The following is a 13,972-nucleotide window of genomic DNA, read 5'->3' on the forward strand; positions in this document are numbered from 1 at the left end:
ATTGTTAAGGGGAGGTAGTTAATATCTAATCTGCACAAGGGATGGACAGGTCCTGTGGGATCCATGCCTGGTTCATTTTTATGAACGTCAGCTTGTCCACATTGGCTGTAGACAGGCAGCTGCGTTTGTCTGTAATGACGCCCCCTGCCGTGCTGAATACACGTTCAGACAAAACGCTGGCCGCCGGGGAGGCCAGCACCTCCAAGGCATAAAAGGCTAGCTCTGGCCACGTGGACAATTTGGAGACCCAGAAGTTGAATAGGGCCGAACCATCAGTCAGTACGTGGAGGGGTGTGCACAGGTACTGTTCCACCATGTTAGTGAAATGTTGCCTCCTGCTAACACGTTCCGTATCAGGTGGTGGTGCACTTAGCTGTGGCGTGGTGACAAAACTTTTCCACATCTCTGCCATGCTAACCCTGCCCTCAGAGGAGCTGGCCGTGACACAGCTGCGTTGGCGACCTCTTGCTCCTCCTCTGCCTTCGCCTTGGGCTTCCACTTGTTCCCCTGTGACATTTGGGAATGCTCTCAGTAGCGCGTCTACCAACGTGCGTTTGTACTCGCGCATCTTCCTATCACGCTCCAGTGTAGGAAGTAAGGTGGGCACATTGTCTTTGTACCGGGGATCCAGCAAGGTGGCAACCCAGTAGTCCGCACACGTTAAAATGTGGGCAACTCTGCTGTCGTTGCGCAGGCACTGCAGCATGTAGTCGCTCATGTGTGCCAGGCTGCCCAGAGGTAAGGACAAGCTGTCCTCTGTGGGAGGCGTATCGTCATCGTCCTGTGTTTACCCCCAGCCACGCACCAGTGATGGGCCCGAGCTGCTTTGGGTGCCACCCCGCTGTGAACATGCTTCATCCTCATCCTCCTCCACCTCCTCCTCATCCTCGTCCTCCTCGTCCTCCAGTCGTGGGCCCTGTCTGGCCACATTTGTACCTGGCCTCTGGTGTTGCAAAAAACCTCCCTCTGAGTCACTTTGAAGAGACTGGCCTGAAAGTGCTAAAAATGACCCTTCTTCCTCCTCTTCCTCCTGGGCCACCTCCTCTTCCATCATCGCCCTAAGTGTTTTCTCAAGGAGACATAGAAGTGGTATTGTAACGCTGATAACGGCGTCATCGCCACTGGCCATGTTGGTGGAGTACTCGAAACAGCGCAACAGGGCACACAGGTCTCGCATGGAGGCCCAGTCATTGGTGGTGAAGTATGTCTGATCCGCAGTGCGACTGACCCGTGCGTGCTGCAGCTGAAACTCCACTATGGCCTGCTGCTGCTCGCACAGTCTGTCCAGCATATGCAAGGTGGAGTTCCACCTGGTGGGTACGTCGCATATGAGGCGGTGAGCGGGAAGGCCGAAGTTACGCTGTAGCGCAGACAGGCGAGCAGCGGCAGGGTGTGAACGCCGGAAGCGCGAACAGACGGCCCGCACTTTATGCAGCAGCTCTGACATGTCGGGGTAGTTGCGAATGAACTTCTGCACCACCAAATTCAGCACATGCGCCAGGCAAGGGATGTGCGTCAAACCGGCTAGTCCCAGAGCTGCAACGAGATTTCGCCCATTATCGCACACCACCAGGCCGGGCTTGAGGCTCACCAGCAGCAACCACTCATCGGTCTGTTGTTCTATACCCCGCCACAACTCCTGTGCGGTGTGGGGCCTGTCCCCCAAACATATGAGTTTCAGAATGGCCTGCTGACGTTTACCCCGGGCTGTGCTGAAGTTGGTGGTGAAGGTGTGTGGCTGACTGGATGAGCAGGTGGAAGAAGAGGAGGAGGAAGCTGAGTAGGAGGAGGAGGAGACAGGAGGCAAAGAATGTTGCCCTGCGATCCTTGGCGGCGGAAGGACGTGCGCCAAACAGCTCTCCGCCTGGGGCCCAGCCACCACTACATTTACCCAGTGTGCAGTTAGGGAGATATAGCGTCCCTGGCCGTGCTTACTGGTCCACGTATCTGTGGTTAGGTGGACCTTGCCACAGATGGCGTTGCGCAGTGCACACTTGATTTTATCGGACACTTGGTTGTGCAGGGAAGGCACGGCTCTCTTGGAGAAGTAGTGGCGGCTGGGAACAACATACTGTGGGACAGCAAGTGACATGAGCTGTTTGAAGCTGTGTGTGTCCACCAGCCTGAATGACAGCATTTCATAGGCCAGTAGTTTAGAAATGCTGGCATTCAGGGCCAGGGATCGAGGGTGGCTAGGTGGGAATTTACGCTTTCTCTCAAATGTTTGTGAGATGGAGAGCTGAACGCTGCCGTGTGACATGGTTGAGATGCTTGGTGACGCAGGTGGTGGTGTTGGTGGTACATCCCATGTTTGCTGGGCGGCAGGTGCCAACGTTCCTCCAGAGGCAGAGGAAGAGGCCGAGGCGGCGGCAGCAGCAGCAGAAGAGGCCGAGGCAGCAGCAGAAGAGGCCGGGGCGGCAGCAGCAGAAGAGGCAGCAGGGGGAGCCTGAGTGACTTCCTTGTTTTTAAAGTGTTTACTCCACTGCAGTTCATGCTTTGCATGCAGGTGCCTGGTCATGCAGGTTGTGCTAAGGTTTAGAACGTTAATGCCTCGCTTCAGGCTCTGATGGCACAGCGTGCAAACCACTCGGGTCTTGTCGTCAGCACATTGTTTGAAGAAGTGCCATGCCAGGGAACTCCTTGAAGCTGTCTTTGGGGTGCTCGGTCCCAGATGGCGCCGGTCAGTAGCAGGCGGAGTCTCTTGGCGGCGGGTGTTCTGATTTTGCCCACTGCTCCCTCTTTTGCTACGCTGTTGGCTCGGTCTCACCACTGCCTCTTCCTCCGAACTGTGAAAGTCAGTGGCACGACCTTCATTCCATGTGGGGTCTAGGACCTCATCGTCCCCTGTATCGTCTTCTACCCAGTCTTGACCCCTGACCTCCTGTTCAGTCTGCACACTGCAGAAAGACGCAGCAGTTGGCACCTGTGTTTCGTCATTATCAGAGACGTGCTGAGGTGGTATTCCCATGTCCTCATCATCAGGAAAAATAAGTGGTTGTGCGTTAGTGCATTCTATCTCTTCCACCCCTGGGGAAGGGCTAGGTGGATGCCCTTGGGAAACCCTGGCAGCAGAGTCTTCAAACAGCATAAGAGACTGCTGCATAACTTGAGGCTCAGACAGTTTCCCTGATATGCATGGGGGTGATTTGACAGACCGATGGGCTTGGTTTTCATGCGCCATCTGTGCGCTTTCTGCAGAAGACTGGGTGGGAGATAATGTGAACGTGCTGGATCCACTGTCGGCCACCCAATTGACTAATGCCTGCACCTGCTCAGGCCTTACCATCCTTAGAACGGCATTGGGCCCCACCAAATATCGCTGTAAATTCTGCTGGCTACTGGGACCTGAGGTAGTTGGTTCACTAGGACGTGTGGCTGTGGCAGAACGGCCACGTCCTCTCCCAGCACCAGAGGGTACACTAACACCACCACGACCATGTCCACGTCCGCGTCCCTTATTAGATGTTTTCCTCATTGTTCCCGTTCACAACAATTTTGAGAATGGCAAATTTGGGAATGCTTTTTCAACCCAGAACAAAAAGTCTGCTTTTACGGTCACTACAAATAACTTGACCAGCTAAAACTGTGCAGATTTGGTTGAATAGAGATGTGAGACCTGTTTTTTTTTTTTGCGCTGTGTGACAGTTTCAGGTTTAATCACAGAATGACACTTCTATCAGCACGCTAGCGTGTGTCTTAGGTTTTTCTGAATCACACTATCAATACCTTCAATGTAAGATTTTCTTTTTGGGATAGATTTCAAGTAGGCCTGAAATACCACAAACTAGTTATTTTCAGAATGGCAAATTTGGGAATGCTTTTTCAACCCAGAACAAAAAGTCTGCTTTTACGGTCTCTACAAATAACTTGACCAGCTAAAACTGTGCAGATTTGGTTGAATAGAGATGTGAGACCTGTTTTTTTTTGCGCTGTGTGACAGTTATAGGTTTAATCACAGAATGACACTTCTATCAGCACGCTAGCGTGTGTCTTAGGTTTTTCTGAATCACACTATCAATACCTTCAATGTAAGATTTTCTTTTTGGGATAGATTTCAAGTAGGCCTCAAATACCACAAACTAGTAATTTTGAGAATGGCAAATTTGGGAATGCTTTTTCAACCCAGAACAAAAAGTCTGCTTTTACGGTCACTACAAATAACTTGACCAGCTAAAACTGTGCAGTTTTGGTTGAATAGAGATGTGAGACCTGTTTTTTTTTTTGCGCTGTGTGACAGTTATAGGTTTAATCACAGAATGACACTTCTATCAGCACGCTAGCGTGTGTCTTAGGTTTTTCTGAATCACACTATCAATACCTTCAATGTAAGATTTTCTTTTTGGGATAGATTTCAAGTAGGCCTCAAATACCACAAACTAGTTATTTTCAGAATGGCAAATTTGGGAATGCTTTTTCAACCCAGAACAAAAAGTCTGCTTTTACGGTCACTACAAATAACTTGACCAGCTAAAACTGTGCAGATTTGGTTGAATAGAGATGTGAGACCTGTTTTTTTTTTGCGCTGTGTGACAGTTATAGGTTTAATCACAGAATGACACTTCTATCAGCACGCTAGCGTGTGTCTTAGGTTTTTCTGAATCACACTATCAATACCTTCAATGTAAGATTTTCTTTTTGGGATAGATTTCAAGTAGGCCTCAAATACCACAAACTAGTTATTTTCAGAATGGCAAATTTGGGAATGCTTTTTCAACCCAGAACAAAAAGTCTGCTTTTACGGTCACTACAAATAACTTGACCAGCTAAAACTGTGCAGATTTGGTTGAATAGAAATGTCAGGTCTATTTTTTAGGTGCTGGGTGACAGGCTCAACTTGCCCCTGATGTAATATATGGCCAAAAAATAACCACACTGTTGATGGTTGAATGCACTTGGGTGACACAGGCTCAGCCTGCAGCTGATGTAGTATATGGCCAAAAAATAAACAGACTGTTGATGGTTAAATGCACTTGGGTGACACAGGCTCAGCCTGCAGCTGATGTAGGATATCGCACAAAATAACCACACTATCGATGGTTAAATACACTTGGTGATAGCTCGTGCTGGCGCACCACAAGTCACAAAATGGCCGCCGATCACCCCAGAAAAAAAGTGATCTAAAAACGCTCTGGGCAGCCTCAAAAAAGTGAGCAAGTCAATAATAGCACTTCAATGATCCACAGCTGCAGATCGATCACAGAATCAAGTCTTTTGGAGGAGTTAATCTGCCTAATCTCGCCCTAACGTCGCAGCTGCAACCTCTCCCTATACTGATCATAGCAGAGTGACGTGCGGCGCTACGTGACTCCAGCTTAAATAGAGGCTGGGTCACATTGTGCACTGGCCAATCACAGCCATGCCAATAGTAGGCATGGCTGTGATGGCCTCTTGGGCCAAGTAGTATGACGCTTGTTGATTGGCTGCTTTGCAGCCTTTCAAAAAGCGCCAAGAAAGCGCCGAACACCGAACCCGAACACGGACTTTTACGAAAATACAGTTCGGGTTCGCTCATCCCTATTCACTAATTCTCCCCAGCGTATATGCACTGCTGAGAGGAGTACAGTGAACGCTCCATTACTATCAGGGGGTGTGGCCTAGAGAGCACATAATGGGTGGCACGGTCCGGCAGTGCGTCTGCCATCGCATGCCCTATCCTGAGCCCCAGATCATGGTGCTGGAGCTCAGACAGGTAAGTTAGTAACATGGCAAATTCACTCTTTGACCAAGAGTCTTAGACACTGTTGCTTCAATGGCTTTGCTTATATGCATTAAGTCTAAGGGCAAACAATATGAACATAGCTATAAATTAGTGTATCCCTTATCCAGTGCTGTGTTATAAACCCAAAAACACAGAACCCTTTGTATTCACAGTCAACAAAATTTGTGGACCTCAACCAGTGTTGAATAACAAGTAAGTCTGGCCAGATGTTGAAGTAACTTGTTTGGGAGGACCAGGGCTATGTGGGATGAGTAGATGGGTGGTCAGTTTGTCAGTCAAAGGTCCATATACACTTTGAACAGATTGATAAAAAAAAGATTACTATAACATTTGTTGTTAAGATAACTGTTCATGAGTTCCATTGTATGCTATGTGCGCTGGTTGCTGGATACTGGTGGATGTGTATCTAGGGCCATGTGTCAGTGTGTCAGTGCTTATTTACCTCTGTTCTGTGCATTCTGGCCATGGATTCTTAGGGGTGTGAACTGTACCTCTGTGACTGGTATCTCTCTCCTGTCTGAGTCTGTTCAGTCTGTTCTGAGCCTTGCAGTGCTTAACTGCTTTTGAATTTGTCCTGTCTGTGTCTGTCTGAACCTGTCTGAGTCTGTTCAGTCCGTTCTGAGCCTTGCAGTGCATAACTGCTTCTGTTCTTGTCTGAATCTGTCTCATCTTTGCAGTGCATTGAAGCTTCCGAGTCTGTCCTGTCCGTGTCTGTTCTGAGCCTTGCAGTGTTTAACTACTTCTAGGTCTATATAAATCTGGCGTTCGATAAAAGGACTTTGCATGCTTCTGGCCTAACAAGCTTTGGGGGATTGCGTGTGTCTGTCTTTCAAAGGGAGAGTGAGATGAGGGGAGTACTGTTACGATAACTGTTCATGAGTTCCATGGTATGCCGTGTGGGCTGGTTGATATTGGTGGATCTGTATCTAGGGCCATGTGTCTGTATGGCAGTGGTCATCTGCCTCTGTCTGGTGTGTACTGGCTGCGGATACTTGCAGTGTCCCATTGTTTGTGTTGGTGTGGCAGTGCATATTCGCCTCTGTGTTGTGTATACTGGCCATGGATACTTTGTGGTGTGCACATGATCATTGTGTCTCTCCTCTCTGTTCTGTTCAGCACGCAGGGGTTTATTGCTTTTGCTTGCTGTGTGTTGTGTGTGCCATGTAGAGGCTAATTCCTGTTTTTGATTGTGTGCACCCATGGATATTTTGGGATGATTAGCTCAGCTATGTTTTCTGTTTGGCTGTCAAACCCCCTTGGCTATCAACAGCTGCTTCTGTTGTTCTGTTTGCCTGTCCAGTCCTGGCCAGTCTGTATGTCTAATCTGTGTCCGTTGTCATGCCTGATCTTACCCTACCTGAGTTCCTGCAGTTGTCTGTGTTACCCTGCCTGTTTGGTCACAGCTTAGTTCTGTCCATGTTTTTTTCATCCAGCCTGGTGTTTCTGCTCTTGTTACAGTCTGCCTGTTGTGGTGTTCCAGTGATTGTTTTAGTCTTAATTCCTATTCAGACTGTGCCTGTGGTTTTGTGCATTTCCTGATCTTGCCTGTGTTCCTGAGTCCTAAGGTCAGATGCCAAGTACATTGGGACCATCCCAGTAGGTAGTAGTCTGGTTGCTAACCTGCAGCAAAGTCCACATCCCTGTATAGAGGTTAAAGGGTGAATACTGGAGAGGGGCCAGAATAGTGCCCTTAGTATTTGGCCCAATGTCAAAACAGTTGCTTGGTATAGTGGTTCCACATTACCACTGATCCATCTTGATTAGTAATCTGTGGATCCATAACATTTGTCCTATAAGGTGACTTTTTGGAATAAACTATAGTAAACATTCATAAACATTACGAATTTCAATATATCTGGCCATTATATTACTTTGATTCTGCATTTCTTAGCAGTTTCTCTGGAGGCTCCATATCTTATTTTGAGTATTCCCTGCGCTGGTAGATGGAGAGTAGTTGCTATGGTGTCTCCCATTGATAGCGCGTTGAAAAAACAGGACAATATGATTCTTAAGTCTCTCTTTCTCTAACTTAGAAGCACCATATAGGACATTATGGAGACGTATTGAACAGTAGTGAAGTGAATAAAGCCTTTGGCGTGACATAAAACAAACACTATAAGCTCCTGGTCCTAGTCCTCCCTTACCTCTCTATAGAGTTCTATGGGAAGTATATTACCTGACCTCACACTGAGCTGTCAGTCCATCTTGTCTCCTAAGATGAATTTAGCAGATAACTCAGATTGAGGAGTAGAAGGAAAGGGGAAGGAAAGTGAAGAATGTGAGTGTTTCTCTTGTAAGATTGCAAAGTGTGTTAAATTCACATGTACAGTACTATTGATGTATGCAAAGTTTGTTGAAAGCAAAGTGACCATTTAAGCATCTAATGGGCTATAAACATATCACAGCATATGCATTACAGTGTCTTGTAGCAGTGTTCACCGATAGCCTTTTGTCCTGGGTTTCTGTGTCCCAGCCACGCAGACCCGCCTCCTCTTCTCCCTATCCTGGAACACCCAGTCACTGGGGATGCTATGCTCTTCCAGTCAGGCTGCAGCCTGCTTGCTAACAAGACCTCCCCTCCCCTGCCCACTCATTTGCCTCCTTTGGCTTTTAAAGTACTTGTGCACCCTAATATACTCCAGTCTATGGCTGGCTACCTTGAGGTCTTTAAAGCACCTTCTTCTGTGGGAGGATGCCTGAGCAGTAGGATGTCCAGCTTGCTAGCTCTCTGCAGAGAAATGCTGTATTTGTTCGTCTGTCTGTGTGCCAACTTTTGCCCATTTCCTGGATATTAAGCCTCCATTGCCTGACCTGATCTGTGTCTGAACTCCTCATTGACCCCTTTGTTGCTTTCCCTAACCTATTGGTTGACACAGTGATTCCACACTCATATATATAGATATATATATATATATATATATATATATACATACACTCACCTAAAGAATTATTAGGAACACCATACTAATACGGTGTTGGACCCCCTTTTGCCTTCAGAACTGCCTTAATTCTACGTGGCATTGATTCAACAAGGTGCTGATAGCATTCTTTAGAAATGTTGGCCCATATTGATAGGATAGCATCTTGCAGTTGATGGAGATTTGAGGGATGCACATCCAGGGCACGAAGCTCCCGTTCCACCACATCCCAAAGATGCTCTATTGGGTTGAGATCTGGTGACTGTGGGGGCCATTTTAGTACAGTGAACTCATTGTCATGTTCAAGAAACCAATTTGAAATGATTGGAGCTTTGTGACATGGTGCATTATCCTGCTGGAAGTAGCCATCAGAGGATGGATACATGTTCTCATTCTGTTTACGCCAAATTCGGACTCTACCATTTGAATGTCTCAACAGAAATCGAGACTCATCAGACCAGGCAACATTTTTCCAGTCTTCAACAGTCCAATTTTGGTGAGCTTGTGCAAATTGTAGCCTCTTTTTCCTATTTGTAGTGGAGATGAGTGGTACCCGGTGGGGTCTTCTGCTGTTGTAGCCCATCTGCCTCAAGGTTGTGCGTGTTGTGGCTTCACAAATGCTTTGCTGCATACCTCGGTTGTAACGAGTGGTTATTTCAGTCAACGTTGCTCTTCTATCAGCTTGAATCAGTCGGCCCATTTTCCTCTGACCTCTAGCATCCACAAGGCATTTTTGCCCACAGGACTGCCGCATACTGGATGTTTTTCCCTTTTCACACCATTCTTTGTAAACCCTAGAAATGGTTGTGCGTGAAAATCCCAGTAACTGAGCAGATTGTGAAATACTCAGACCGGCCCGTCTGGCACCAACAACCATGCCACGCTCAAAATTGCTTAAATCACCTTTCTTTCCCATTCTGACATTCAGTTTGGAGTTCAGGAGATTGTCTTGACCAGGACCACCCCCCTAAATGCATTGAAGCAACTGCCATGTGATTGGTTGACTAGATAATTGCATTAATGAGAAATAAAACAGGTGTTCCTAATAATTCTTTAGGTGAGTGTATATACAAAGGAATACTGAGAAGTCAGTATTCATGAGTTGCAAGACCCAACCACCTAACCCTGCCCTTTTGCCACTGACAAATTTTCCCTATCCACAATGGGATCCACGAATACTAATAAAAGTTCTGGAAAATGCACGCCACTGTCACATGTCACTGTCACATATACAAGTACCTACTCGAACGTGGTAACCAATTCCCTTTAGTAAAAAGGTAATTCAGAAATGACAGTGAATAATGTGCAACATTATGAACCAAAGCAAGAGAATAAGGCAGCAATTTCACAGGCATTTAGCAGTGCAGTTTGCAATATTTTAAGCTTCCCCTACACCAGGCATGGCCAACCTGCGGCTCTCCAGCTGTTGTAAAGCTACAATTCCCACCATGCCCTGCTGTAGGCTGATACCTGTAGGCAGTCTGGGAATGCTGGGAGTTGTAGTTTTGCAACAGCTGGAGAGCCTCAGGTTGGCCATCCCTGCCCTACATAATGCCATCCAGCAGTGGGATCAACATGTGAATCACTGCTAATTGTTGGGCCACACATGTGCAAACAAGGCCATATCAGTACATGCTATTTGATTCAAACAGTATGTACAGATGCATCTGAGCTTCTGTCAAAAGATGGCATGAGATAACATGGAGACAAGAGTTATCAGAGTTATCAGAGTCAATTTTAGCTTGGCTACATCAGTATAAATGCAGGCTGACAACTACAGCCTTGCAATTAACAATGATCCACTGTATGGGCAGTCTAAAATAATGCAACATGTATTGCCAAATGCCTATGAAGGTGCCTTTGGGCATGGTCGTGGCAATTAATAATAATAAATTCAAAATAGCTATTCTTTTTTAAGTGCAATGATTTTAAAATATGGATAGAAGTCATTGAAACACTATTGGTATTTCCATTTCCTATCTCTTACACATGTAACAACACATTCTATCTGCTAAGTATCACTTAAATGCATTTCATTACACTCTTGATTTAGCTGATAGAAACGGCAGGCCATTTGGAATAAATAACTCATGATAATAGCATAACATATCAGGATTAATTTTTCTTGTGCCACATACAGTGAGAATCTGCATGTCAAAGCCATTAATCTTTTATTTAATGGACCTTAGTCTGTTAATTAATTAACAGAATATTAGTGTTATGAAGAAAGTGTCTTCCCGGTCACTAATACGTAATCAACCTAAAATTCAAATATTATAGCACAACGAAATATGTAAAATATAGCAAAATACATGCTTTCAAAAATAACTTTGTCAAAGCAGACCTACAATTACATAGGTTGTAAAATACTATCTCACAGATAAAGATCCAAATAGTGTATTTTTAGATTATAAACTCATATAGTAATGTACTTTTTGTCTCCTTGTTTTCAATAGTTTTAATTATTTGTTTCTTTGGTGCTTGTTTGTGATTAACATATTGCAATTTAATTAATAATTAAGGCCATTATTTCATTATTTTATGACTGCCATGTACTGGCTTTATCATGTGGGAGCTCACTAATTTTGGACCCACTCAAGTCCAGTAATCTGAGGAAAGGTTATACATAATAAAGATACTCAGAGCACTTCATGGCAAGAATAGTGGTACTAGCTAGTGAGTGAGTTGAAGCAGAAAGATGCAGGCTAAACTGTTTCTGATCACAACTAGTTAGTAACATTGACACGTTTGAAATCCAACAGTGCAAGTAGTTTCACCTCTACAGGGTAAGCCATTTATATGGATACACCTTAATAAAATGGGAATGGTTGGTGATATTAACTTCCTGTTTGTGGCACATTAGTATATGTGACGGGGGAAACTTTTCAAGATGGGTGGTGACCATGGCAGCCATTTTGAAGTTGGCCATTTTGAATCCAACTTTTGTTTTTTCAATAGGAAGAGGGTCATGTGACACATCAAACTTATTGGGAATTTCACACGAAAAACAATGGTGTGCTTGGTTTTAACGTAACTTTATTCTTTCATGAGTTATTTACAAGTTTCTGACCACCTATAAAATGTGTTCAATGCGCTGCCCATTGTGTTGGATTGTCAATGCAACCTTCTTCTCCCACTCTTCACACACTGATAGCAACACCGCAGGAGAAATGCTAGCACAGGCTTCCAGTATCCGTAGTTTCAGGTGCTGCACATCTCGTATCTTCACAGCATAGACATTTGCCTTCAGATGACCCCTAATGTGCCACAAACAGGAAGTTAATATCACCAACCATTCCCATTTTATTAAGGTGCATCCATATAAATGGCCCACCCTGTATATCACATCTGAATGTGGACTGTGTGATACTGTAGTTGTAACATACTGTACTGCCCTTAAAGTGGCCCTGGGAACTCAGGGAACGTGCCAGCTTCAGTGCATAAAGAGGGAAGCACATCATCATGTAGCAATTTCGCATATCCAGTGGCCTTGAGGTTTCCATTGATGAAGAATGGCCCCACTATCTTTGTACCCCATATACCACACCATACCATAACATTTTTTGTTCCAACAGACTTGGAGGGATCTATCCAATGTGGGTTAGTGTCAGACCAATAGCGGTGGTTTTGTTTGTTAACTTCACCATTCACATAAATGTTTGCCTCATCACTGAACAAAATCTTCTGCGTAAACTGAGGGTCCTGTTCCAATTTTTGTTCTGCCCATTCTGCAAATTCAGTGCGCCGATCTGGGTCATCCTCGTTGAGATGCTGCAGTAGCTGGAGTTTGTAAGGGTGCCATTTGTGAGTAGCTAATATCCGCCGAAGGGATGTTCGACTATTGCCACTCTCCAGTGACATGAGGCGAGTGCTACGCTGTGGGCTCTTGCTGAATGAAGCTAGGACAGCCACTGATGTTTCTTCATTAGAGACAGATTTCATGCGTCCACATTTTGGCAAATCCAACACTGAACCAGTTTCACGAAACTTAGCAAGCAGTTTGCTAACTGTAGCATGGGAGATGGGTGGTCTCGTAGGGTGTCTTGCATTGAAATCTGCAGCAATGACCCGGTTACTGCATTCACCAGACATTAACACAATTTCTATCCGCTCCTCACGTGTTAACCTCGGCGACATGTCAATGGCTGTAAACAAAGAGAAACTTGTAAATAACTCATGAAAGAATAAAGTTACGTTAAAACCAAGCACACCATTGTTTTTCGTGTGAAATTCCCAAAAAGTTTGATGTGTCACATGACCCTCTTCCTATTGAAAAAACAAAAGTTGGATTCAAAATGGCCGACTTCAAAATGGCCGCCATGGTCACCACCCATCTTGAAAAGTTTCCCCCCTCACATATACTAATGTGCCACAAACAGGAAGTTAATATCACCAACCATTCCCATTTTATTAAGGTGCATCCATATAAATGGCCCACCCTGTATATCACATCTGAATGTGGACTGTGTGATACTGTAGTTGGAACATACTGTACTGCCCTTAAAGTGGCCCTGGGAGCTTGCAACTACTTGATCTGAATGTTAAGTTTATATGGGAGAGCACCACCTGAGATAGGGAGAAGTCTGCAAGTCACAATGGTTGTGGAATGGAACATCCTGAATAAATAACCTGAGCCAAGTGTGACCTGCAAGTCTGCCCTACTTTGAATGCCTAAGTAGGGTAAAGCTGTTTAACCATGGCGTATGGTGAAGTGATCTATACTGAGACACTGTGTGCTGAACTGTGCTCTAATGTGCACAGGACTGGTGATGAGACCTCCTACCCTGATACACCTGCAATAGAGAGAGAGAGTTATCAGAGACTGTTGCCTGTTAGTGCAACCCCAAAACATAATGCCTTGGCAAAGAAATGTTCCAAGGATTGTTTTTTGTGCAGTCATTATAACTAGTGTTGAGTGAATAGAAGTGAAACTAATTGACCCGTAAACTAATCGTCCCGAATCTGAACTTTCTACCTTTTCGTGGTAACGAATCATTTTTTCCAAAAATGGTGGCTACACATGTTACAAAGTGAAAGTAAGAAGCCCAGGAACGCGATATGACCCATAATGCAGTGCAGCCAGCCAATCATCAGATAGTCATCCCCTGTGAGGTCACAGCCCTAATTAAAGCCTCATTCTGTCCGTTCACCCCCATTTCACTGTGAATTGAGCATAGGGAGAGATGTGGCAAGTGCTAGGGACAGTGTTTTAGAAAGCTATTAATTGCAAACTATTGGATAGGTATAGTGCAGGGACAGTGTAGGGAGATCATAGGGAAAGTTTTTAGACACTCTAGGGTGAGCATAGGGAGAGCATAGGGAGACTGCAGGGACA

This window comes from Bufo bufo, chromosome 1 (assembly GCF_905171765.1).
Source record: "Bufo bufo chromosome 1, aBufBuf1.1, whole genome shotgun sequence".
Classification (NCBI taxonomy): Eukaryota; Metazoa; Chordata; class Amphibia; order Anura; family Bufonidae; genus Bufo; species Bufo bufo.